Raw genomic sequence first — 25,165 nt, 5'->3', positions numbered from 1 at the left:
CGAAGCAGCAGCGCGGTTCCGGACTGAAGCGCATAGAACCCCTCGGCCACAAAGGCCGGCAATTTCTTCCTCAGATTGTGCCTATATATGCTAGTAGACTTCTGGCCAGGAATACCTTTTTGTGCAAATACTAGTCTGCATTGCTGACAAGTGAGGGAATTATCGCAAAATCAGTTTAACAGCTCATGCATCCAAGTTCCTTACAAGGATAGTATAAGGGGCGTTAAAAAAAAACGTGCCGGAGGCATAATTACAGAAACCCATACCGTATGTTAAAAGTATTGTCCCTGGCAGTTTAGAGACTTGTCCCACTTTGACACAAGGTGGTGACTGGCTGTCTCATAAAATTCCCGGGGCTGCAGTGTTAACCAGTTCCGCACGTACAGCTTGACGTCGTCGTCCGAGGTGAATCGTTTGCCCCTCAGAGCCTTTATAAGGGGACCAAAAATGGCGTAACCACAGAGAGAGAAGTCCGGACTGCATGGAGGGTGGCCGAGAACCTCCCATTTGAATTTCTGCCGGAGTGCCGCGACTGTGTTCGCCGTATGAGGCTTTGCTTTGTCGTGAAGCACAATGACCTCACGGATGAGATTGCCCGGTCGTTTTGATTTGATCAATTGGCGAAGGGTGGTCAAGGTTTGCGAGTAACGCTGGGCGTTCACTGTTGTCCCGTGCTGTAGGAAGTGAATCAGAAGGGAGCCATCTTGGTCAAAGAAGAACGTCAGCAAAACCTTTCCGATTCACTACGGTTCACGACGTCCAGCTGTACGTGCGGAACTGATTAACATCGCAGACCTGGGAATTTTATGAGACAGCCATTCACCGGCTTGTGACACAATGGGACAAGTGTCTCAACGACCAGGGTCAATACTAACATACAGGCACTGGTTTCTGTAATTATATCTCTGGATCGTTATTTTTTGAACGCCCGACATATAGAGAAGAATGGAAAGGAAAATTGAGACTGCGCTAGATGACGATCAGTTTGGCTTTAGGAAAGGTATAGGCACGAGAGAGGGAATTCTGACTTTGCGCTTAATAATGGATGTAAGATGAGCTATGTTCCTGCTCAAGTTACGTGCTAGAGAAACTAAAATTGCAATTTAACCACAGCTACCCAAAGGAGATAGGAAGCTAAGGATCTTTGCTCAAGGACAAACATGTGGTTGGTGCATAATTTTAATTTCAACTAAAGAACAAATTTGATTATTACAGAATTACAGAATTAGAATAACAATATAAAAATTTAATTCGGATCTTCTTAAGAAAATACACAACTGACTTTAACCGTCTCTCCCTTTAAAAAAATACAAATGGAATTACCAAAGATCAAGTCTTTAAATTTCGGACGCTTGTCCTTCACCAAACTTAGGAAAACTATGTGATTGGATCATTAATTAATATAACAAACAGTATTTTAAGGTTAATAATAAGATTTGATTGCAAAAGGATCACAGACAGCCATCACCATAAGCACACTATTAAGTTCATCGCTTACGTAACCAAAATTTACACTACACTAATGATTCACCTTGAGTTACTCATGGAAAGATCTCTTCCGTCCCGACGGACTAAAAGATGGAGGCGACGCTTGTACACTGTGGTACTCGAAAAAAGCAACAGCCAAGCAATTCGGAAGCCGATCAGGCTGCAAGCCAGGGCAGGAAACACGCCGAACACACACACGATCTCAGCCTGCCCGCCAAGGCGGCAAACCCCATCTGCCCTACATACCAGACCATTTCTGCAACAGCAAACAATTCACGCGGGCCGGCCGCGGTGGTCTAGCGGTTCTAGGCGCTCAGTCCGGAGCCGCACGACTGCTACGGTCGCAGGTTCGAATCCTGCCTCGGGCACGGATGTGTGTGATGTCCTTAGGTTTGTTAGGTTTAAGTAGTTCTAAGTTCTAGGGGACTGATGACCATAGATGTTAAGTCCCATAGTGCTCAGAGCCATTTGAACCATTTTTGAATTCACGCGGCAGACAAATTCAACTCGTAATTCATCTTTTTCAAGACCATGCAAGGATTACTAACTACGTGGCTATCTCTAACATAACTGAAAACCAAACTGAGGCATTTACCGAATATAACAACAGTTAAAATTACACTGACTTAACGAAAGTTCGGCCCTTCATATCAAAAGAAAGTCTAAAACCAAAACTGGGCGAAGAACACACTAATTAACGTACTACATAAAATTAATGCTGCAAGGAACCTTTAAAACAAGCAGTAACACTCTATTCCCTTTTGCATTTGCCGAAATTATTAGACTCTGATCCGCGGAAACAACACTTTGAAGCCTTAGACTTCGTAAGTTCAGTATAACACTGTCTTATTGAGAACCATCCTTAACTGATCTGCGGCAGATACAGCATGCCACCATAAGTTTCACAGGTTAACAGCAGAATACGAATCATACGTAACTTAATGCTTCCAGTTACGCGGTGAGAAGATGTCCAGCATGAGATGACGGACCCGCCACCGTTTCGCACGCAAATGCGTCGACCAATCAGCATCGCACACCCGGCGCGCAGCAAAACGGCAAGGACGGCGAGGCCCAGGCACGGAGGATAGAGACGAGGGCCTGCCTTCAAAACATGTTGCCTCGTTGAACGCCGACCGGAGAGAAACTTCGAGCACACGCCAAGCCGGAAAACCAGAGGCAGAACAGTCAGAGATACAAGACCAGACGAGTATCGACATCAGCGACGCTAGCGGAGCATAACTAGCGCCAGTCGTCACAGGTCACAAGACTGAAGAAAAATTAAAACAAGTTCATAGGATTTTTCGACATGGAAAAAAACATTCGACAATGCAAAACTGTGCAAGATGTTCGAAATTCTGAAAAACTTTACGGTAAGCTATAGGGAGTCACGGGTCATATACAATATGTACAACAGCCAAGAGGGAATAATAAGGGTGGACGACTACGAACGAAGTGCTCCTATTAAAAGGGGTGTAAGGCAAGGATGCAGCCTTTCGACCCCACTGTTCAATCTGTACATCGAGGAAGCAATGATGGAAGTAAAAGGAGGGTTCAGGAGTGGAATTAAAATTCAAGGTGAAAGGATATAAATGATACGATTGTCTGATGATATTGCTATCTTGAGTGAACGCGCACTCCATTCAACAGATCCTCTTATTCTTCTTCACTTTCACTGAGCATTGCAATGTCATCAGAGAAACTTCTCACTGATATCATTTCAGCCTTGAATTTTAATACAATAACTGAACATGTCATTTATTTCTGTCATTTCTTCTTCGACGTATTGACTGCACAGTAGGGGTCCTTATCTTACACCCTTTTTAATCCGTGCACTTCGTTCTTGGTCTTCCATTCTTATTGCTCCCTTTCGGTTCTTATACATTTTGTATGTACCCATCTTTTCCTATAGCTTACCCCAATTTCTTCCAGAATTTCGAAAATCTTGCACCATTTTACACTTTTACCAGGTCGACAAATCCTATGAATGTGTTTCGATTTTCCTTCCGTCTTGTTTCCATTGTCAGTCGCTACGGTAGAACTGCGTCTCTGGTGCCTTTACCTTTCCTAAAGTGAAACTTCTGTGTATTATTTTTGTCTGCAGTTTCGGTCCTTGAGCTGTTAAGCTGTTTGTGAGACAATTCCCGCACTTGTTGGCTCTTGCAATCTGGGGAACTGTGTGGATGATGTCTTTCCGAAAAATCACGCGGTGTAACGCCAGTCTCATACATTTCATCAGAAACAGTAATAATCCTTTCGTTGCCACTTCCCCCAATGATTTTAGAAATTGCGATGGAATTTTACCCATCCGTTCCACATTATTTGATTTTAAGTCTTCCGAAGCTCTTCTGAATTCTCTTCTTAATACTGGATCACCTATTTCTTCCCTATCGACTCCCGTTTCTTCTTCTATCAAGTCATCAGATAAGTCCTCAGCCTCATATAGGACCTCAATGTACTCTTTCCAGCTATCCGCTGTCCGCTCCGCATTTAGCAGTGCTGTCTGTACTCTCAATGCTATTTGTACTCTCAATGTTACTACCTTTGCTTCTAATTTCACCGAAGGTTGTTCTGGCTTTTCTACTTCTGACAGTCATTTCTTTTTGGAATTCTCCACATTGTTCATGTAGCATTTCGTCTTAGCTTCCCTGAACTTTCTTTTTACTTATTTATAGAGTGACTTGTATTTCTGTATTCCTGAATTTCCCAGAAGAGTTTTGTACTTCCTTCTTTTGTCCATCAACCGAAGTTATCCATGGTTTCTTCGCAGTTACCTTCACTGTACCTACGTTTCTAATCCCAGCCTCTGTGATTGCCCTTTCTACAGAAGTCAATTTCTCTCCGCCTGAACTGCCTACTAAGCTATTCATATTGCATTACCTAGAGCTTCAGAGGACTTCACTTCTCAGTACTTCCACCATACTACAAGCTAAAATTCGGAGCCCTCTGACGGCAGAGGGCTGCTAGAAAGTAGACTTGTGGAACAAAGATGTAATGTGCAAATAACGTTTATTTCATTTAAAAAGCTGTAAGAGTTTTCACATGAATAATTCTGAGGCACACGTATCAGCACGCTCTGGTGTACGGCATACTTGAAGTAATTTATGGATTCTCTTCTTTAGCGAACATAGGTCATTATCAAAGCCAGAGAGGCGATTACATGTTATTTTACTGAAAATGTTTTGTTCGGTGTTCCTTCGCGCTGCTCGCAATGTTCAGCCAGTTGTCAGCCCTCAGCCCTGTTTCATTCCCGCAGTGAGTAAGGAGTTAAACGTAGACGTTTGTATCGGCCTCGCGCGAGTAAACTCTTGTGGAACGTAGCCAGGACTGCGAGTCGTTGCGGCGAGAACAGAACAGCGTTGTAAGCTCACAACTTGGAAAGACCCGCAACTTGAGCGGGCACGCCTGTATAAGCTGCGGCCCGCGCACGGGGAATAACACGAAGTTGGCTCCAGCGGGCACAAGGTGGCTCTCCGCTGATACCAGCGGCCGCGCCGCTCCTGAATAACGCCCTCCAATTACCGACCTGGTGACGCCGAAACAACTGAGAGCCCGCCTGCGGGAGCGCCGAAAAGCATCGGTTCGTTCGGAATGGCCAAGGAGGGATGCACGGCGCTGTAAATCGTAGGGTTGAAGCGGGCGCGCCCGCCGCCGGATTGTGGGCGAGGCACTGCAACGAAAGAAAATAAACTGCGCATCTTGGGGTAATATTAATCTTGCCGCGGATAATTCCGAGCGGACTGGAGGAAACTTCTGGCAGCGGCAGCCGAGGTCCGGCGAGCGGCTCGGTGGCCGTCGGGTGGGCAGCGGAGGAGGGTGGTTTCGACCGGCGCGGCCACCGGAGCGCGGAAAACGCAGGCCCGCTGATCTCCCATCGAGACAAACATTGTCGTTATTTATTGCCGCTCTTCCACTGCTGACCGCTGGCAACGGCGTTTCTAAATCGAGTTAAGGCTGACGGGGAAAGTGACGTGCGACAAAAATTCTTAGCGCTGCGATTTCTCTCTCTCTCTCTCTCTCTCTCTCTCTACACACACGCACACACACACACACACACACACACACACACAGTATCCATTTTCAGGCGCTCATTGATCCCAGCTCCATCCTTCACGCTCCCCTGTCTCTCTGTTTCACTGAGCGAGGTGTCGCAATAGTAAGAGTCTGGACTCACATTCAGGAGGAAGCCCGTTCAAATCCCCGATGCTCATAGAGATTTAGATTTTCCTCTTACGAAGAATGGCGGGATGGTCGCCTTGAAAAGTTTAGGGCGATTTCCACCTCCATACTTTGTAACGTTCTTTTGTAAACAATTATTCGTGTTTGTTAATGGATATACAATGCGGAGTGTTTGTCTTACGGAAATGTACTGCGTAAAATGTTGTTGAGCAAATGGTGTGCTTAATCAGTTTTACTGTAATCCAGAGAAAAATTAAACTACTTGATCTGGAAAACCAGTACGTAATGCCTGTAATGAAATCAGTCCCTCTGAATTTTACTCGGTCTCGTGAGCACTGAATTCTATGGCCCTGTGCAATAAACTGATAAAATTCCGTATGAGAATGAACAATGAAATAAATTTTCCTTAGCAATGGATGTGATCTTGGTATTTTGTTCTCTCCACACTAGGAATACATATTATTCAATCCTGGCTCAGCGAAGTGCAATGCCAGACGTAAAATAGCTTCATACAAATAATGTCAGTAGATTAGTTGATAAATGAATAACCTTGCAAATGTTCAGTGATAATTTTGGATATTGGCTCAGCGCTGTGCAGTGCTGCCCGCATTGAAACTGTTACATACATTAATACTTCATCGATTCTGGCACATTAATATTTTTCAGACTCTGATTGAAAATAATTTCTTTTAAAAAATACTCGTTGGATTTAAACAAACACGACATGGAAGAGGATGAGGTACTGATAACGGTATAATCTAAGACACAATGCTTCAGTTTTAAAACTGTATTCAAAAGAAAGTTTCTCCTTCACAAAATCTGATATGAAACATTTTATATCAACTTCAAAATCAGTGAACTTCTCAAATCTACAATCCTCACTTACCGTAGTAATTAAAATACTTTGCTTCAATGGTATCCGTCCCAAATCCTGTAACATGTCCGTGACACTACCTCCCCTATTTCGCGATAATACGAAATGTGCTGCTTCTCTTTGGACTTTCTGTATGTACTCCGTTAATCCTGTGTAGTAATGATCCCAGACATGACAAAAGATATGACATCGGTTGGCAACAAAGGTTCCAATATTTAACTTCTCCGTATCAGGTTTACAAAAAAAATGGCTCAAATGGCTCTGAGCACTATGGAACTCAACTGCTGAGGTCATTAGTCCCTTAGAACTTAGAACTAGTTAAACCTAACTAACCTAAGGACATCACACACATCCATGCCCGAGGCAGGATTCGAACCTGCGACCGTAGCGGTCACGCGGTTCCAGACGGCAGCGCCAGAACCGCGCGGCCACTTCGGCCGGCTCAGGTTTACAAAACACACAAAATATTACAAATCGGGTATACCTAATCAACCTATGGACTAAATGTGATGGCAAGTACTTGGTTCCTACATTCAAGGGTCAGTACTGTAAAATTAGCGAGATCTACATTGCGTTGCTGCATACTTGAAACTATATATACAAAATGTCATTATCTAGCAAAACTGTATTATGCTGCGTCCATAGGCCAACAGCTGAATTCCTCACAGCTAGCCACTAGCTTTAAGCCCTGCATCCTACCTATAATCGAGTGCAACGGCAACTGCTACTGCGCTCCTCGCGCCACTACTTACAATCGATTCTGACACTCAGGCAACATCTTTGGTTCAGTGGTGTCAAAGATACAATCTCTTCTACATATGACAATCGATTCAGATCATTTTTCGTAAAATATATTACGTAATTGGGCTTCACGTACAAGCGTACCCCTCACAACGCCTTTGCTTTAATGGTATCCATCCCAAATCCTGTAACATGTCCGTGACACTATCTCCCCTATTTCACGATAATACGGAAAGTGGTGCTCTTCTTTGAACTTTCTCTATGTACTCCGTCAATCCTATGTAGTAACGATCCCAGACCGCGCAACAGTACTCCATAAAGGGACGGACAAACTTAGTGAAGGCAGTCCCTTTAATAGATCTGTTACGGTAACTAGGTATTCTGCAAATAAAACACAGTCTTTGGCTTGCCATCCCCACAACCTTTTCTATGGTTCTTTCAAATTTAAGTTTTTCGTAATTGTAATTCCTATGTATTTAGTTGAATATACGGCCTTTAGATTAGACTGATCTATAGCGTAACCAAAATTAACGGATTCCTTTTAGCACTCATATGCATGACTTCACACTTTTCATTATTTAGGGTCAACTGCTAATTTTCGTACCATTCAGATATATTTCCTAATTCGTTTTTCAATCTTTTTTGATCTAATGAGTTTACTAGACGATAAATGACAGCATCATGTCAAAATAACCGAAGACGGCTGCTCAGACTGTCTCCTAAATCGTTTATATAGGTAAGGAACAGCAGAGAGACTGTAACACTATATTAGGGAACGCCAGAAATCACTTCTGTTGTACTTAATGACTTTCCGTCAATTACGACGAACTTAAACCTCTCTGACAGGCACTAATGAATCCAGTCACATAACTGAGACGATAATACATAAGCACGCAATTTCGCTACAAGCCATTTGTGGGGAACAGTTTGAAATCCCGTGTCAATAGCACTATACACTTGGTGTGTGTAAAGAGCTAGTTGTGTTTCACAAGAAGGTGCTTCCTAAATTCGTGTTCATAATGTTCGAGCTCAATAAGTGTTCCAAACTCATGCTGCATAACGAAGTTAATTATATGGAAATGTAATTTAGTGGATTGCTCATACTAACTTTATTCATTATTGGTGTGACCTGTGCAATATTCCAGTCTTTGGGTATGTATTTTTCGCCGAGTGAGAGGTTGTATGTGACTGTTAAATATGGAGCTATTGCATCAACGTAATGTGAATGGAACCTAATTGGTACAGTCTGGACCAGAACACTTGCTTTTATTAAGTGATTTAAGTTGCTTCAGTACTCTGAGTATACAGGGTGTTACAAAAAGTGTTGTGTCGGCAGATTAGCCAACACAAAGCACACTAATTTAGAGACGAGGCCGAAATGCACGCGTCAACTCACGCAGGCTGGCGTTAGGTCTGAAACAGGATACGTAATGAATGCTATAAAGAAAAGTACGTAGCTGCTGGAATACTTAACTTTAATCCATCATTTGTATACAGCATTCTTGATGATACAAGTGAGACTCTCTCTAGAAATGGTTAATGGCGCCTTGTTAGGTCGTAGCCATGGACTTAGCTGAAGGCTATTCTAACTATCTCTCGGCAAATGAGAGAAAGGCTTCGTCAGTGTAGTCGCTAGCAAAGTCGTCCGTACAACTGGGGCGAGTCTAGTAAGTCTCTCAAGACCTGCCGTGTGGTGGCGCTCGGTCTGCGATCACTGACAGTGGCGACTGACAGTGGCGACCGCGGCCGATTTAAAGCTACAACTAAGCAAGTGTGGTGTCTGGCGGTGACACCACAAAAAGATACGGCCAAGCTTTCAGGAAACATTCCTCACACACAAAGAAAGAAAATACATTATGTGGACATGTGTCCGGAAACGCTTACTTTCCATGTTAGAGCTCATTTTATTACTTCTCTTCAGATCACATTAATCATGGATTGGAAACACACAGCAAAAGAACGTACCAGCGTGACTTCAAACACTTTGTAACAGGAAATGTTCAAAATGTCCTCCGTTAGCGAGCATACATGCATCCACCCTCCGTCGCATGGAATCCCTGATGAGCTGATGCAGCCCTGGAGAATGGCGTATTGTGTCACAGCCGTCCACAATACGAGCACGAAGAGTCTCTACATTTGGTACCAGGGTTGCGTAGACAAGAGCTTTCAAATGCTCCCATAAATGGAAGTCAAAAAAATGGTTCAAAGGGCTCTGAGCACTATGGGACTTAACTACTGTGGTCATCAGTCCCCTAGAACTTAGAACTACTTAAACCTAACTAACCTAAGGACATCACACACATCCATGCCCGAGGCAGGATTCGAACCTGCGACCGTAGCGGTCACGCGGTTCCAGACTGTAGCGCCTATAACCGCACGGCCACTCCGGCCGGTTGGAAGTCAAGAGGGTTGAGGTCAGGAGAGCGTGGAGGCTATGGAATTGGTCCGCCTCTAACAATCCATCGGTCACCGAATCTGTTGTTGAGAAGCGTACGAACACTTCGACTGAAATGTGCAGGAGCTCCATCGTGCATGAACCACATGTTGTGTCGTACTTGTAAAGGCACATGTTCTAGCAGCACAGGTAGAGTATCCCGTATGAAATCATGGCAGTGAATCGAGGAAGTACAGTACATACCGAAGAAACTAAAATGAGCTCTAACATGGAAATTAAGCGTTTCCGGACACATGTCCACATAACATCTTTTCTTTATTTGTATGTGAGGAATGTTTCCCGAAAGTTTGGCCGTACCTTTGGTAACACCCTGTATATACTTATAAGTTACTCATGATGGCAGCTGTTCTTGATTCGAATTCTAGAATATTTACTTCGTCTTCTTTGGTGAAGGAGTTTCGAAAGGCTGTGTTTAGTAACACTGCTTTTGCAGCACTGTTCAAATGGTACAAGTGACTCTGAGCACTATGGGACTTAACATCTGAGGTCATCAGTCTCCTTGATTTAGAACTACTTAAATCTAACTAAGGACATCACACATATCCATACCCGAGGCAGGATTCGAACCTGCAACCGTAGCAGCAGCGCAGTTCCGGACTGAAGCGCCTAGAACCGCTCTGCCACAACGGCTGGCCGCAGCACTGTCGTCGATAGTATTTTCATCGCACAGAGAACACATTTACTGTGTCTTGCCACTAGCATACTTTACAAACTACCAGAATCTCTTTGGATTTGCTGCCACGTTTCGGGATGAAAGTTTCATTGTGGAAACTATTATAAGGATTGCGCACTGATTCCGAGCTAAATTTCGAGCTTCTGTAAAAGATAGCCAATCCTGGATATTACGCGTTCGTTTAAATTTCGCATACTTCTTTTGTTGTTTCTGCAACAGTGTTCTGACCCGTTTTGTGTACCAAGGGGGATCAGCTCCGTCGTTTGTTAGTTTATTTGGGAAATCTCTCAGTTGCTTCGATATTATTTCTTTGAATTCAAGCCACATCTGGTCTAAAGTTATATTATTAATTTGGAAGGAGTGGAGATTATGTCTCAGTAAGGCGGTAAGTGAATTTATATCTGCCTTTTTGAATAGGTATATTTTTCGTTAATTTTTTGGAGGACTTGGGGGTTACAGTATTCAGTCTCGCTACGACAAACCTGTGATCACCATCCCTGTATCCGTTTTGATGCTCGTTATTCACTCAGGTTTATTTGCTGCAACGAGGTCAAGTGTGTGTTCACAACCGTTTACTTTTCGTGTGGGCTCAAGAACCAATTGCTCGAAATAATTTTCAGATAATGCATTTAGCTTAATTTCGGATGATCATTTATGCGTACCTCCGGATTTAAATCTATATTTTCGACAACATATAGAAGGTAAATTAAAGTCACTGCTAAGTATAATTGCATGAGTTGGGTACGTGTTTGAAATCAAATTCAAGTTTCCTGTAAACCTTTCAGCAGTTGTATCATCTGACTTGGGATGTCCGTAAGTGGATCCATTATTATTTTATTCCGGTTGCCAGGAATGACCTATGCCCATGCTATCTCACAGGAACTATCTGCTTCAATTTCGCTACAAGATAAACTACTTCTAACAGCAACAAACACGCTACCGCTTACTGTGTCTAGCCTATCCTTTCGGAACACGGTTAGGTTCTTCGAAAAAATTTCTCCTGAACTTATCTTCAGCTTTAGCCACCTTTCAGTGCCTATAGCGATTTGAGCATCAGTGCTTTGTATGAGCTCTTGAGCTCTGGAACATTCCCAACACAGCTACGACTAATTCACGAGTTTTATACCGATGGTTCCCGTATCTAGGCAACGGCCTTGCCGCAGTCGTAACACCGGTTACCGTCAGATCACCGAAGTTATGCGCTGTCGGGCTGGGCTAGCACTTGGATGGGTGACCATGCGGTCTGCCGAGCGCTGTTGGCAAGCGGGGTGCACCTAACCATTGTGAGTCAAACTGAGGAGCTACTTGAATGAGAAGTAACGGCTCCGGTCTCGTAAACTGACATATGGCCGGGAGAGTGGTGTGCTGGTCACATGCCCCTCGATATCCGCATCCAGTGACGCCTGTGGCCTGCGGATGACACGGCGGCCGGTCGGTGCCGTTGGACCCTCCAAGACCTGTCCGGGCGAAGTTCAGAGTTCAGTTCCTGTCTCTATGTTCGATCTGTACCCTTTGAGAGTGAAGCCCTTATTGTATTTCCCCAAGACAATCTAACCTAAAAAAAAAAACGCTCAGTCCAAGACACAAAGCCCCTACTACCACCCGAGTCACCGCCCCCTGCGTGTAGTGGACTCCTGACCTCTTCAGCGATACTCGAAACCCACCACCCTATGGCGCAAGTCGAGGAACCTGCAGCCTACACGGTCGCAGAACCATCTGAGCCTCTGATTGAGACCTTCCACTTGGCTCTGTACGAAAGGACCGCAATGGGCCCTGTCCCCAATGTTGCAAGTTGTGAGCTCTGCTTTCATCTCGCAAGCGAGACTGGCAGCCTTTACCACTTCTGTTAGCCGCCTGAAACCAGCCAGAATCTCATCCCATCCAGCGTGACACACATTCCCTACAACATCTATTTTTAAAAGTTTAAAATTACAAATAATCACGAGACATTTGAAAATTATTCAGGCAGAGCTATATACGAAGTAAATTGCTCCTTACAGGACAGAAATAACTACAAAATTTGTCACATTGACTAAGAAAGGCGAGACGCAAAATTTGAAATAGACAGTCAGTGACAGGATGCCTTTCATTGTACTCTCATCAGTGTAATGTAATTAACTTCGTGTGTTTTGCGTAAGACTTTCTGTGATTGCTTTATAACGAGCAAGAACCCTAATGACCTAACATGCTGTGTGAAATAAGAAATTAAAAGAACTTACACCTAGACTCGGGATCGATATCTCGAACTCGGGCTTTCCCACGTCAATTCAGCTTGAATGAAGATACTTATCTGACATGCGGTTACAGTGTTCCCAAAATCTTAAACATGGCTACGATTTTGGCCATTTATTCTGACGTGTGCTGAGTGTAATCTGGCTGCTGTCTATGACAAGAGCCGCTGTGCTTCATCTGATGTAATTTATCCCCATGTAATGTAACAAGCCCACTCCTTCTGAAGAAGATATTTTTATAAATACTGAAACCTAGGTCAGGTGTTAAATAAACACTTGGTTCTCAACTGGTTGGATGATTTGTTCTCAACCTCTTCTCCAAAACCTTTTTCTTAGACTTCCATTTTCTGCCGAAAACATCTGGGGGACAAAACTTTGTTACTGACGTATTTGTTCTGTTAATATGCAAGGATTCACCCTGTGGCGTCTCTGTGCGTGTGCATGTGTGTGTAGTAGTTATAGTAGTAGTAGTAGTTGTAGTTGTAGTAGTAGTAGTGGTAGATGACGAAAAACAAATTGTAATTTCATATGTATTGCGGCAACAAAAGTCATATGATAGCGATACGCACATTCACAAATGACGGTAATGTCGCATACACAAGGTACAAAAGACGCTGCATTGGCGGAGCTATCATTTGTGCTTGGGTGATCCCTGTGAAAAGGTTTCCGACTTGATTATGACTCCACAATGAGAATTAACAGACTTTGAACGCGGAATGGTAGTTGCAGCTAGACGTATGGGACATGCAATTTCGGAAATAGTTTGGGGATTCAGTATTCCAAGATCAATTGTGTCAAGAAAGTGCTGAGAATATCAAATTTCAGGCATTATCCCTCACCAAGGAAAACACAGTGGCTGACGGCCTACACTTAACGCCCGAGACATCGGCGTGTCCATAGAATTGTCAGTGTAAACAGACAAGCAGCAATGCGTGAAATATCTACAGAAATTAGTGTTTGACGTACGACGAACGTTGGACCCTATACGACTGGAAAACCGTGACCTGGCAGACGAGTCCCGATTTCAGTTGGTAAGAGCTGATGATAGGGTTCGACCGTGGCGCATACCCCGGGAAGCCATGGTCCAAAGTTGCCAGAAAGGATCTGAACAAGCTGATTGTAGGTCCTTAATAATGTGTAATTGTGTTTACATGTAATTTATTGGAATCTCTGGTACAACTGAAGCGATCATCAGCTGGAAATGGCTATGTTCGGTTACTTGGAGGCCGTTTAAAGCCATTCAAAGACTTTCAGTTTTATAGCTGACAGTGCACCATTTCACGGGCACATATTTGTTCGTGATTGGTTTGAAGAACATTCTGGACAATTTGAGCAATGGATTTGGCCACTCAGTTCGCCCCACAGGAATATCATCAAACATTTATAGGACATGATTGAGAGGTCAAAAAATGGTTCAAATGGCTCTGAGCACTATGGGACTTAGCATCTGAGGTCATCAGTCCCCTAGAACGTAGAACTACTGAAACCTAACTAACCTAAGGACATCACACACATCCATGCCCGAGCCGGCCGCGGTGGTCTAGCGGTTCTGGCGCTGCAGTCCGGAACCGCGGGACTGCTACGGTCGCAGGTTCGAATCCTGCCTCGGGCATGGGTGTGTGTGATGTCCTTAAGTTAGTTAGGTTTAAGTAGTTCTAAGTTCTAGGGGACTTATGCCTAAGATGTTGAGTCCCATAGTGCTCAGAGCCATTTGAACCATGCCCGCGGCAGGATTCGAACCAGCGACCGTAGCGGTCGCGGGGTTCCGGACTGAAACGCCTAGAACCGCTTGGCCACCCTGGCCGGCGATTGAGAGGTCAGTCCAGGCACAAAATCCTGCATCGGCAACACTCTCTCAATTATGGACCGCCATAGAGGCAACATGGCTCAATATATCTGCAGGGGACTTCGAATGACTTGGTGAGTCCATGCCACGTAGAGATGCTGCAATATGCTGGGCGAAAAGAGGACCGACACGATATTATATCAGCTGACTTTTGCCAAGCCTTTGCTTTTATGTGGCGTAGATTTCAGATGCCGTTCGTAGATTTTCGAAGATTTGAGGCACCAAATGCTTATTCACTTGCCCCGCTAATCCCGAACATTATGGTCTAGCCGTTTGAAGATGCGGAAATTGCATCTTATTTCGCAAGGAGTGTGTTCCGCTGGTTGAATATGTTGACCTAGATATCAACCTTAGCTCGCTATCGAGCAAAGTAAACTACGGTAGCACCATTATGGCCTAGTGCCATGGATTTAGCATGCTGGTGGCCCACAATAAAGCACACGTTGTCCACAGTAGTCACGGTTACTGCTACAGGCCCTATCGAAACGCAAGTAAACGTCTACCACAGCATTATACAGGGTGTTTATAAATAAATTGGGGTTTTACCGCTTTATAGTATTTATTATATTAAACTTACAGTTATAAATGATATGCCAACCTTATTAATATTCCATGTGAGCACCATGTCACACAACACACATCGACTCTATAGCTGACTTCTTCCCAAACGTTGATAAGTGTGTCTTCAGCGATTGTAGCAACAGCTGCCTCAATCCGGTTTCTTAATTCAGGGAGGTCTGCTGGTAGCGGAAGCACTTACACACGATCCTTCATGAAGCCCCAAAGGAAAATATCGCATGGCTTTAGGTCGGGTGAACGTGGAGGCCATGCAAAGCAAGCCCTTTCACTGGGCCCCTTGCGTCCTATCCAGTAACTGGGTACAGTGAACTCAACCAGTCACGTACTTTCCTATGCTAGTGAGGTGGCGCACCATCTTGCTGGAAAATAAATCTTCTTCCAACTGAGGGAAGAGCCATTGCTCTAGTGTATCAAGGTAAGAAGTGCCAGTTAGAATAGGTTCACCAAAAAGAAAGGCTCATAAACTTTCCGCAGGGATACGGCACAAAAAACAGTCACTTTAGGGGAATCTCGTTGCATTTGTACCACCTCATAAGGATTTTCTGAGCCCATTGTGAGTGTTAACATGTCCACTAAGGTGAAAGGTCGATTCATCACTGAACACAGCATGATCCAGAAAATCTTCATCGTCATGAAACAACATTTCGTTTGCAAAGTTGGCACGTTCAAAATGGTCCAAATTGCTCTGAGCACTATGGGACATCTGTGGTCATCAGTCCCCTAGAACTTATAACTACTTAAACCTAAATAACCTAAGGACATCACACACATCCATGCCCGAGGCAGGATTCGAACCTGCGACCGTAGCAGTCGCGCGGTTCCGGACTGAGCGCCTAGAACCGCGAGAGTTGGCACGTAATCCATGGTCTGCCAGCTTTAGAACCTGTAATAACTGTAAACGGTAAGGACGTAGTTTTGCGCATTTTCTTAAAACTTTCCAAACAGTCGACACGGGAACTTGTAATTCACGACTAGCCTTTCGGACTGATTTCGCCCGCATCTCGTGGTCGAGCGGTAGCGTTCTCGCTTCCCACGCCCGGGTTCCCGGGTTCGATTCCCGGCGGGGTCAGGGATTTTCTCTGCCTCGTGATGGCTGGGTGTTGTGTGCTGTCCTTAGGTTAGTTAGGTTTAAGTACTTCTAAGTTCTAGCGGCCTGATGACCATAGATGTTAAGTCCCATAGTGCTCAGAGCCATTTTTGACTGATTTCTTTGGGCTACGAGTGAACGATTCTCTCACTCGCTCAACAGTCTCTTCACTAACAATTGGTCGTCCGGTGCTCTACCATTTACAAAGGCAGCCGGTATCTTACAATTGATGAAACCATCTACGAATGTTATTATCAATTGGAGGATCACAACCGAACTTCAGTCAGAACGCACGTTGCACAGTAAATGTAGAGTCGGTTTTTGCAAACTGCAAAACACAAAGGCTTTCTGTTCACTAGTTGCCATCTTCGCTACTACCGCTGTCTAGCGGATTGCGCCGGAAACATTGCGCGCTGCGCATGCGCACTGGTGCGAAACACAACTGTTTGAGTTGCTCTTTCAATTGACATATCATTTATAACTGTAAGTTTAATGTAATTAATATTATAATGCGTTAAAACCCTGATATTCACTTATATACACCCTGCACTTCCCCGCGGGTCTGCGTCTGTTGCGCGGCGCATGTTTCGAACAGCCATTCACCTGGATGAGGGAAAATACAGACACTACGATCGACCTGGTGAAGGAAGGAAAGTGATTCTTCTGGCATGCGACATTTTTCCGTTGACCCACACATCAGTGTCCATGACCCCGTCCCAATGCAATCCTGATCGACAATGTCTTTGTGGCCACATTGAAACACTTACGGACAGTCTGTTGTGGAACCTACGTTCAGCAATGTGCGCTACACAACTTGCCGCCAAAGACATAGGCATGCACCTCCACTGAATCCTATAATGCCATTGATCGCCGCTATCCTTCTTTGTTGAACTCGCAAGCCTCTAGGCTCCACGTTCTGTGATGAGACGCGGGTGATCAATACCTTGTCAACCACTCGTGGTTTTCTAGACCTACAACTATTTTCCACGTACAGTGATAAGCCAAAGCATTAGAACCACTGCCCACCATGACGTCGGACGCCGCCTGGTGTCACTGCGGGCACGTGACGTGGTAACGAAAGTTTGAAAGTGGAGCACACACGAAAGGGGTATCATCCTTGCGAAGATATGGAGTGCAAATGGGAAATCCATTGCGATAAACTCTTTTGACAAAGGGCAGCTTATGTTACACAAAGGCCGACCGGGGTGGCCAAGCGTTTCTAGGCGCTTCAGTCGGGAACCGCGCGACCGCTACGGTCGCAGGTTCGAATCCTGCCTCTGGCATAGATGTGTGTGATGTCCTTAGGTTAGTTAGATTAAAGTAGTTCTAAGTTCTAGGGGACTGATGACCTCAGATGTTAAGTCCCATAGTGCTCAGAGCCATTTTGTTACACAAAACCTATGACCGACTACCTCGAAAACTGCGAAGCTAGTCGAATGTTCACGTACTACAGCCGTGAGCAGCCATGAAAGGAGGTAGGTACTAGGTACTGAATGGTTGGACCTCCACGACTATTCTCAGAACATGGGGTTTGGAGGCTTGTCTGCTCCGTAAAGCAGGGTAGATGGTGATCTGTGGCATTTCTGCCAAAAAAGCGCAATGCCGGTGCACACAGAAGTGTATCGATGCACACCGTTCATCGTACACAGATGAACGAGGAACTCTGCAACAGACCACCCCCTACGTTTTCACATTATGACATTATGACCAAATGACTTCGTAACTTACGATTGGAGTGCGCACAGGACCATCGGGCTTCTACCGTTGATCAATGGAAACGTCTCGGCTGTTCGGATGAATCACATTTTCGCTATACCAGATCGATGGTCCTCTCCACAAACGCTGTCATCGAGGTTAACGGCGGCTCGAAACATGCAGCGCCCCACGGACGCAGGCAGTGGGAGTAGTGTTTAGCTATGGGAGACATTCTCGTGCGCTTACACGACAGTTATGGTAGTAATCGAAGACACACTGACAGTTGCAAACTACCTGCATCTTTCCTGATGGCGATGTCATCTTTGGCATTGCCCGTGTCTCGGAGCCAGAACCGTGCCATAGTGGTTTGAGGAGTATTACAGTGAACTCACGTCGATGTCTCAGCGACCAAGTTCGCCTGATGAAAATGCTATCGAATCCATCTGTGTCGCTATAGGGCACCATCACAGCGTACGCAGATCAGCGGCATGTTATTTGGATATGGTGTGTGTTCTTTCTGACTTTATAAGGGAGGCTGGTCAAATACAGCAGGTCGTAGCACAAGCCCTCCGTATGCCACAAAGTTTGATCTCAATATTATGACAACGATTCCACCAGACAGGAAACGTGTCCAGGCACTACAGTGCGGGACGTCCACAGTGTACAACACGACAAGAAGACCGATATCTCCCCATCAGTGCCCAAAGACGGCCACGGGCTACTGCAGGTAGCCTTGCTCAGAACCTTACCGCAGCCAGTGAAACAGTTATCTCCAGACACACAGTCTACAGACGCCTGTAGAGACGTGGTTGATTCACCCAGAGACTTGCAAGGTGCATTCCATTGACCCTGGCCACAGGAGAGCCCGTAAAGCCTGGTGTCAAGAAAACAGTACATGGTCATTGGAACAGTGATCCCAGGTTATGTTCACGGAAGAGTCCAGTTATAGTCTGAACAGTGATTCTCGCCGGGTTTTCATCTGGCGTGAACCAGGAACCAGATACCAACCCTTGACAGGGACTTGTATGGAGGTCATGGTTTGATGTGTGAGGTCGGATTATGATTGGTGCACATACTCCCCTGTTTGTCTTTGACTGAGGAACTGTGACAGGTCCGGTGTATCGGGACGTCATTTTGCACCAGTATGTCCGCTTTTTAGAGGTGCATTGGGTCCCACCTTTTTCCAGATGGATGATAACGCACAGCCCCAACGAGTTGCCGAGCTGCCATCGTGGAGAAGCACCTTGAAACAAATGATATCAGGCGAATGGAGTGGCCTGCCTGTTTTCCAGACCTAAACCGCCTCGAGCATGTCTAGGATGCTCTCGGTCGACGTATCGCTGCACGTCTTCAAACCCATACGACATTTCAGGAACTCCGACAGGCACCGGAGCAAGAATGGGAGGCTATATCCTAGAAACTGCTCGACCACCAGATCCCGAGTATGCCAACCCGTTGAGCGGTCTGCGTACGTGTGCATGAAGATCATATCCCATATTGATTTCGGCGTACATGCGCAGGAAACAGTGGCGTTTTGTAGCACACGTGTTTCGGGACGGTTTTATCTACTTATCACCAATACCGTAGACTTACAGATCTGTCTCGAGTGTGTTTCCTATGTGATGCCATTAGCGCCAGTTTTGTGTAGTGCCACGTTGTGTGGCACCACATTATGCAGTTGTCCTTAATTTATGAGCATGAGTGTAGTTTGCATGCAGTCGATATCTGAAATCCCTAAGTACAGTACTTACGTACCACCCTGTAATTTTAGCCCACATCCTGCGTTGTGGGTGGAAACTGATAAACACTGAGGTGACATAAGTCACTGGGTACCTCCTAATATCGAGTTGGGCCTCCTTTTTCCCGGCATACATCTGCATATACATTTATACTCCGCAAGCCACCCAACGGTGTGTGGCGGAGGGCACTTTACGTGCCACTGTCATTACCTCCCTTTCCTGTTACAGTCGCGTATGGGTCGCGGGAAAAACGACTGCGCGCTCGAATCTCTCTAATTTTACATTCGTTATCTCCTCGGGAGGTATAAGTAGGGGGAAGTAATATATTCGATACCTCATCCAGAAACGCACCCTCTCGAAACCTGGACAGCAAGCTACACCGCGATGCAGAGCGCCTTTCCTGCAGAGTCTGCCACCTGAGTTTGTTAAACATCTCCGTAACGCTATCACGCTTACCTAAAAACCCTGTGACGAAATGCGCCGCTCTTCTTTGGATCTTCTCTGTCTCCTGCGTCAACCCGATCTGGTACGGATCCCACACCGATGAGCAATACTCAAGTATAGGTCGAACGAGTGTTCTGTAAGCCACCTCCTTTGTTGATGGACTACATTTTCTAAGGACTCTCCCAATGAATCTCAACCTCGTACCCGCCTTACCAACAATTAATTTTATATGATCATTCCACTTGAAATCGTTCCGCACGCATACCCCCAGATATTTTACAGAAGTAACTGCTACCAGTGTTTGTTCCGCTATCATATAATCATACAATAAAGGATCCTTCTTTATATGTATTCGCAATACATTACATTTGTCTATGTTAAGGGTCAGTTGCCACTCCCTGCACCAAGTGCCTATCCGCTGCAGATCTTCCTGCATTTCGCTTTAATTTTCTAATGCTGCAACTTCTCTGTATACTACAGCATCATCCGCGAAAAGCCGCACGGAACTTCCGACACTATCTACTAGGTCATTTATATATATTGTGAAAAGCAATGGTCCCATAACACTCCCCTGTGGCACGCTAGATTTTACTTTAACGTCTGTAGACGTCTCTCCATTGAGAACAACATGTTGTGTTCTGTTTGCTAAAAACCAGCCACACAGCTGGTCTGATATTCCGTAGGCTCTTACTTTGTTTATCAGGCGACAGTGCGGAACTCTATCGAAAGCCTTCCGGAAGTCAAGGAAAATGGCATCTACCGGTGAGCCTGTATCTAATATTTTCTGGGTCTCATGAACAAATAAGGCAAGTTGGGTCTCACACGATCCCTGTTTCCGGAATCCATGTTGATTCCTGCAGAGTAGATACTGGGTTTCCAGAAACGACATGATACGCGAGCAAAACACATGTTCTGCAATTCTACAACAGATCGATGTCAGAGATATAGGTCTATAGTTTTGCGCATCTGCTCGACGACCCTTCTTGAAGACTGGAACTACCTGTGCTCTTTTCCAATCATTTGGAATCTTCCGTTGCTCCAGAGACTTGTTGTACATAGCTGTTAGAAGGGGGACAAGTTCTTTCGCGTACTCTGTGTAGAATCGAACTGGTATCCCTTCAGGTCCAGTGGACTTTCCCCTGTTGAGTGATTCCAGTTGCGTTTCCATTCCTTGGATACTTATTTCGATGTCAGCCATTTTTTCGTTTGTGCGAGGATTTAGAGAAGGAACTGCAGTGCGGTCTTCCTCTGTGAAACAGCTTTGGAAAAAGGTGTTTAGTATTTCAGATTTACGAGTGTCATCCTCTGTTTCAATGCCTTCATCATCCCGGAGTGTCTGGATATGCTGTTTCGATCCACTTACTGTTTTAACGTAAGACCAAAACATCCTAGGATTTTCTGTCAAGTCGGTACATGGAACTTTACTTTCGAATTCACTGAACGCTTCACGCATAGCCCTCCTTACACTAACTTTGACATCGATTAGATTCTGTTTGTCTGAGACATTTTGGCTGCGTTTACACTTGCAGTGAAGCTCTCTTTGCTTTCGCAGTAGCATCCTAACTTTGTTGTTGAACCACGGTTGATTTTTCCAGTCCCTCACAGTTTTACTCGGCACGTATCTGTCTAAAACACATTTTACGATTGCCTTGAACTTTTTCCATATACACTCTACATTGTCAGTGTCGGAAAAGATATTTTCGTTTTGATTTTTGTTTTTGGTCATCAGTCTACTGACTGGTTTGATGTGGCCCGCCACGAATTCCTTTCCTGTGCTAACCTCTTTATCTCAGAGTAGCACTTGTAACCTACTTCCTCAATTATTTGCTTGACGTATTCCAATCTCTGTCTTCCTCTACAGTTTTTGCCCTCTACAGCTCCCTCTAGTACCATGGAAGTCATTCCCACATGTCATAGCAGAAGTCCTATCATCCTGTCCCTTCTCCTTTTCAGTGTTTTCCACATATTCCTTTCCTCTCCGATTCTGCGTAGAACCTCCTCATTCCTTACCTTATCAGTCCACCTAATTTTCAACATTCGTCTATAGCACCACTTCTCAAATGCTTCGATTCTATTCTGTTCCGGTTTTCCCACAGTCCATGTTTACTACCATACAATGCTGTACTCCAGACGTACATCCTCAGAAATTTCTTCCTCAAATTAAGGCCGGTATTTGATATTAGTAGACTTCTCTTGGCCAGAAACGCCTTTTTTGCCATAGCGAGTCTGCTTTTGATGTCCTCCTTGCTCCGTCCGTCATTGTTTATTTTACTGCCTAGGTAGAAGAATTCCTTAACTTCATAGACTTCGTGACCATCAGTCCTGATGTTAAGTTCCTCGCTGTTCTCATTTCTACTACTTCTCATTACCTTCGTCATTCTCCGATTTACTCTCAAACCATTCTGTGTACTCATTAGACTGTTCATTCCGTTCAGCAGATCATTTAATTCTTCTTCACTTTCACTCAGGATAGCAATGTCTTCAGCGAATCGTATCATTGATATCCTTTCACCTTGTATTTTAATTCCACTCCTGAACCTTTCTTTTATTTCCTTCATAGCTTCCTCGATGTACAGATTGAAGAGTAGGGGCGAAAGGCTACAGCCTTGTCTTACACCCTTCTTAATACGAGCACTTCGTTCTTGATCGTCCACTCTCATTATTCCCTCTTGGTTGTTGTACATATTGTATATGACCCGTCTCTCCCTGTAGCTTACCCCTACATTTTTCAGAAGCTCGAACAGCTTGCACCATTTTATATTGTCGAACGCTTTTTCCAGGTCGACAAATCCTATGAAAGTGTCTTGATTGTTCTTTAGCCTTGCTTCCATTATTAGCCGTAACGTCAGAATTGCCTCACTCGTCCCTTTGCTTTTCCTAAAGCCAAACTGATCGTCACGTAGCGCATTCTCAATTTTCTTTTCCATTCTTTTGTATATTATTCTTGTAAGCAGCTTCGATGCATGAGCTGTTAAGCTGATTGTGCGATAATTCTCGCACTTGTCAGCTCTTACCTTCTTCGGAATAGTGTGGATGATGCTTTTCCGAAAGTCAGATGATACATCGCCAGACTCATATATTCTACGCACCAACGTGAATAGTCGTTTTGTTGCCACTTCCCCCGATGATTTTAGAAATTCTGATGGAATGTTATCTATCCCTTCTCTTTTATGTGACCGTAAGTCCTCCAGAGCTCTTTTAAATTCCGATTCTAATACTGGATCCCCTATCTCTTCTAAATCGAATCCTGTTTCTTTTCCCATCACATCAGACAAATCTTCACCCTCATAGCGACTTTCAATGTATTCTTTCCACCTATCTGCTCTCTCCTCTGCATTTAACAGTGGAATTCCCGTTGCACTCTTAATGTTACCACCGTTGCTTTTAATGTCACCAAAGTATGTTTTGATTTTCCTGTATGCTGAGTCTGTCCTTCCGACAATCATATCTTTTTCGATGTTTTCACATTTTTCCTGCAGCCATTTCGTCTTAGCTTCCCTGCACTTCCTTTTTATTTCATTCCTCAGCGATTTGTATTTCTGTATTCCTGATTTTCCCGAAACATGTTTGTACTTCCTCCTTTCATCAATCAATGGAAGTATTTCTTCCGTTACCCATGGTTTCTTCGCAGCTACCTTCTTTGTACCTATGTTTTCCTTCCCAACTTCTGTGATGGCTCTTTTTAGAGATGTCCATTCCTCTTCAACTGTACTGCCTACTGCGCTATTCCTTATTGCTGTATCTATAGCGTTAGAGAACTTCAGACGTATCTCGTCATTCCTTAGTACTTCCTTATCCCACTTCTTTGCGTATTGATTCTTCCTGACTAATGTCTTGAACTTCAGCCTACTCTTCATCACTACTATATTGTGATCTGAGTCTATATCTGATCCTGGGTACGCCTTACAATCCAGTATCTGATTTCGGAATCTCTGTCTGACCATGATGTAGTCTAATTGAAATCTTCCCGGAACTCCCGGCCTTTTCCAAGTATACCTCCTCCTATTGTGATTCTTGAACAGGGTATTCGCTATTACTTGCTGAAACTTGTTACAGAACTCAATTAGTCTTTCTCCTCTTTCATTCCTTGCCCCAAGCCCATATTCTCCTGTAACCTTTTCTTCTACTCCTTCCCCTACAACTGCATTCCAGTCGACCATGACTATTAGATTGTCGTCTCCCTTTACATATTGCATTACCCTTTCAATATCCTCATACACTTTCTCTATCTGTTCATCTTCAGCTTGCGACGTCGGCATGTATACCTGAACTATCGTTGTCGGTTTTGGTCTGCTGTCGATTCTGATTACAACAACCCGGTCACTGATGTGTTAGGTAGTCTGAAATCTGCCTTCTATTACTCTTGCTAAACAGACAAATCTTCCTCCCTTCTTTTATATTCCTATTTACTTCCATATTCAGGGTTGCTGCAACGGCCTTATGATCACTGATTCCCTGTTCTGCGCTTACAGAGTCGAAAAGTTCGGGTCTGTTTGTTATCAGTAGGTCCAAATTGTTATCTTAACGAGTCGGTTCTCTGTTTTATTGCTCGAGATAATTTTCGGAAAGTGCACTCAGTATAATGTCACTCGATGCTCTCTCCCTACCACCCGTCCTAAATATCTGAGTGTCCCAATCTATTACTGGTAAATAGAAATCTCCACCTAAGACTATAACATGCTAAGAATATTTATGTGAAATGTATTCCAGATTTTCTCAGTTGTTCTGCCACTAATGCTTCTGAATCGGGAGGTCGGTAAAAGGAGCCAATTAAACCTAGCTCGGTTGTTGAGTGTAACCTCCACCCATAATAATTCACAGGAACTATCCACCTCTATTACACTGCAGGATAAACTACTACTAACAGCGACAAACACGCCATTACCGGTTGCATGCAATCTATCCTTTCTAAACACCGTTTGTGCCTTTGTAAAAATTTCGGCAGAATTTATCTCTGGCTTCAGTCAGCTTTCCGTACCTATAACGCTTCGGTGCTTTCTATCAGCGCTTAAAGTTCCGGTACTTTTCCAATGCATTTTCGACAGTTTACAATTACAATGCCGATTGATGCTTGGTCCCCGCATGTCCTGACTTTGCCCCGCACCCTTTGAGGCTGTTGCCCTTTCTGTACTTGCCC

This window comes from Schistocerca cancellata, chromosome 7 (genome assembly GCF_023864275.1).
Source record: "Schistocerca cancellata isolate TAMUIC-IGC-003103 chromosome 7, iqSchCanc2.1, whole genome shotgun sequence".
NCBI classification, from domain to species: Eukaryota; Metazoa; Arthropoda; class Insecta; order Orthoptera; family Acrididae; genus Schistocerca; species Schistocerca cancellata.
Note: the sequence above shows the minus strand (reverse complement) of the source record.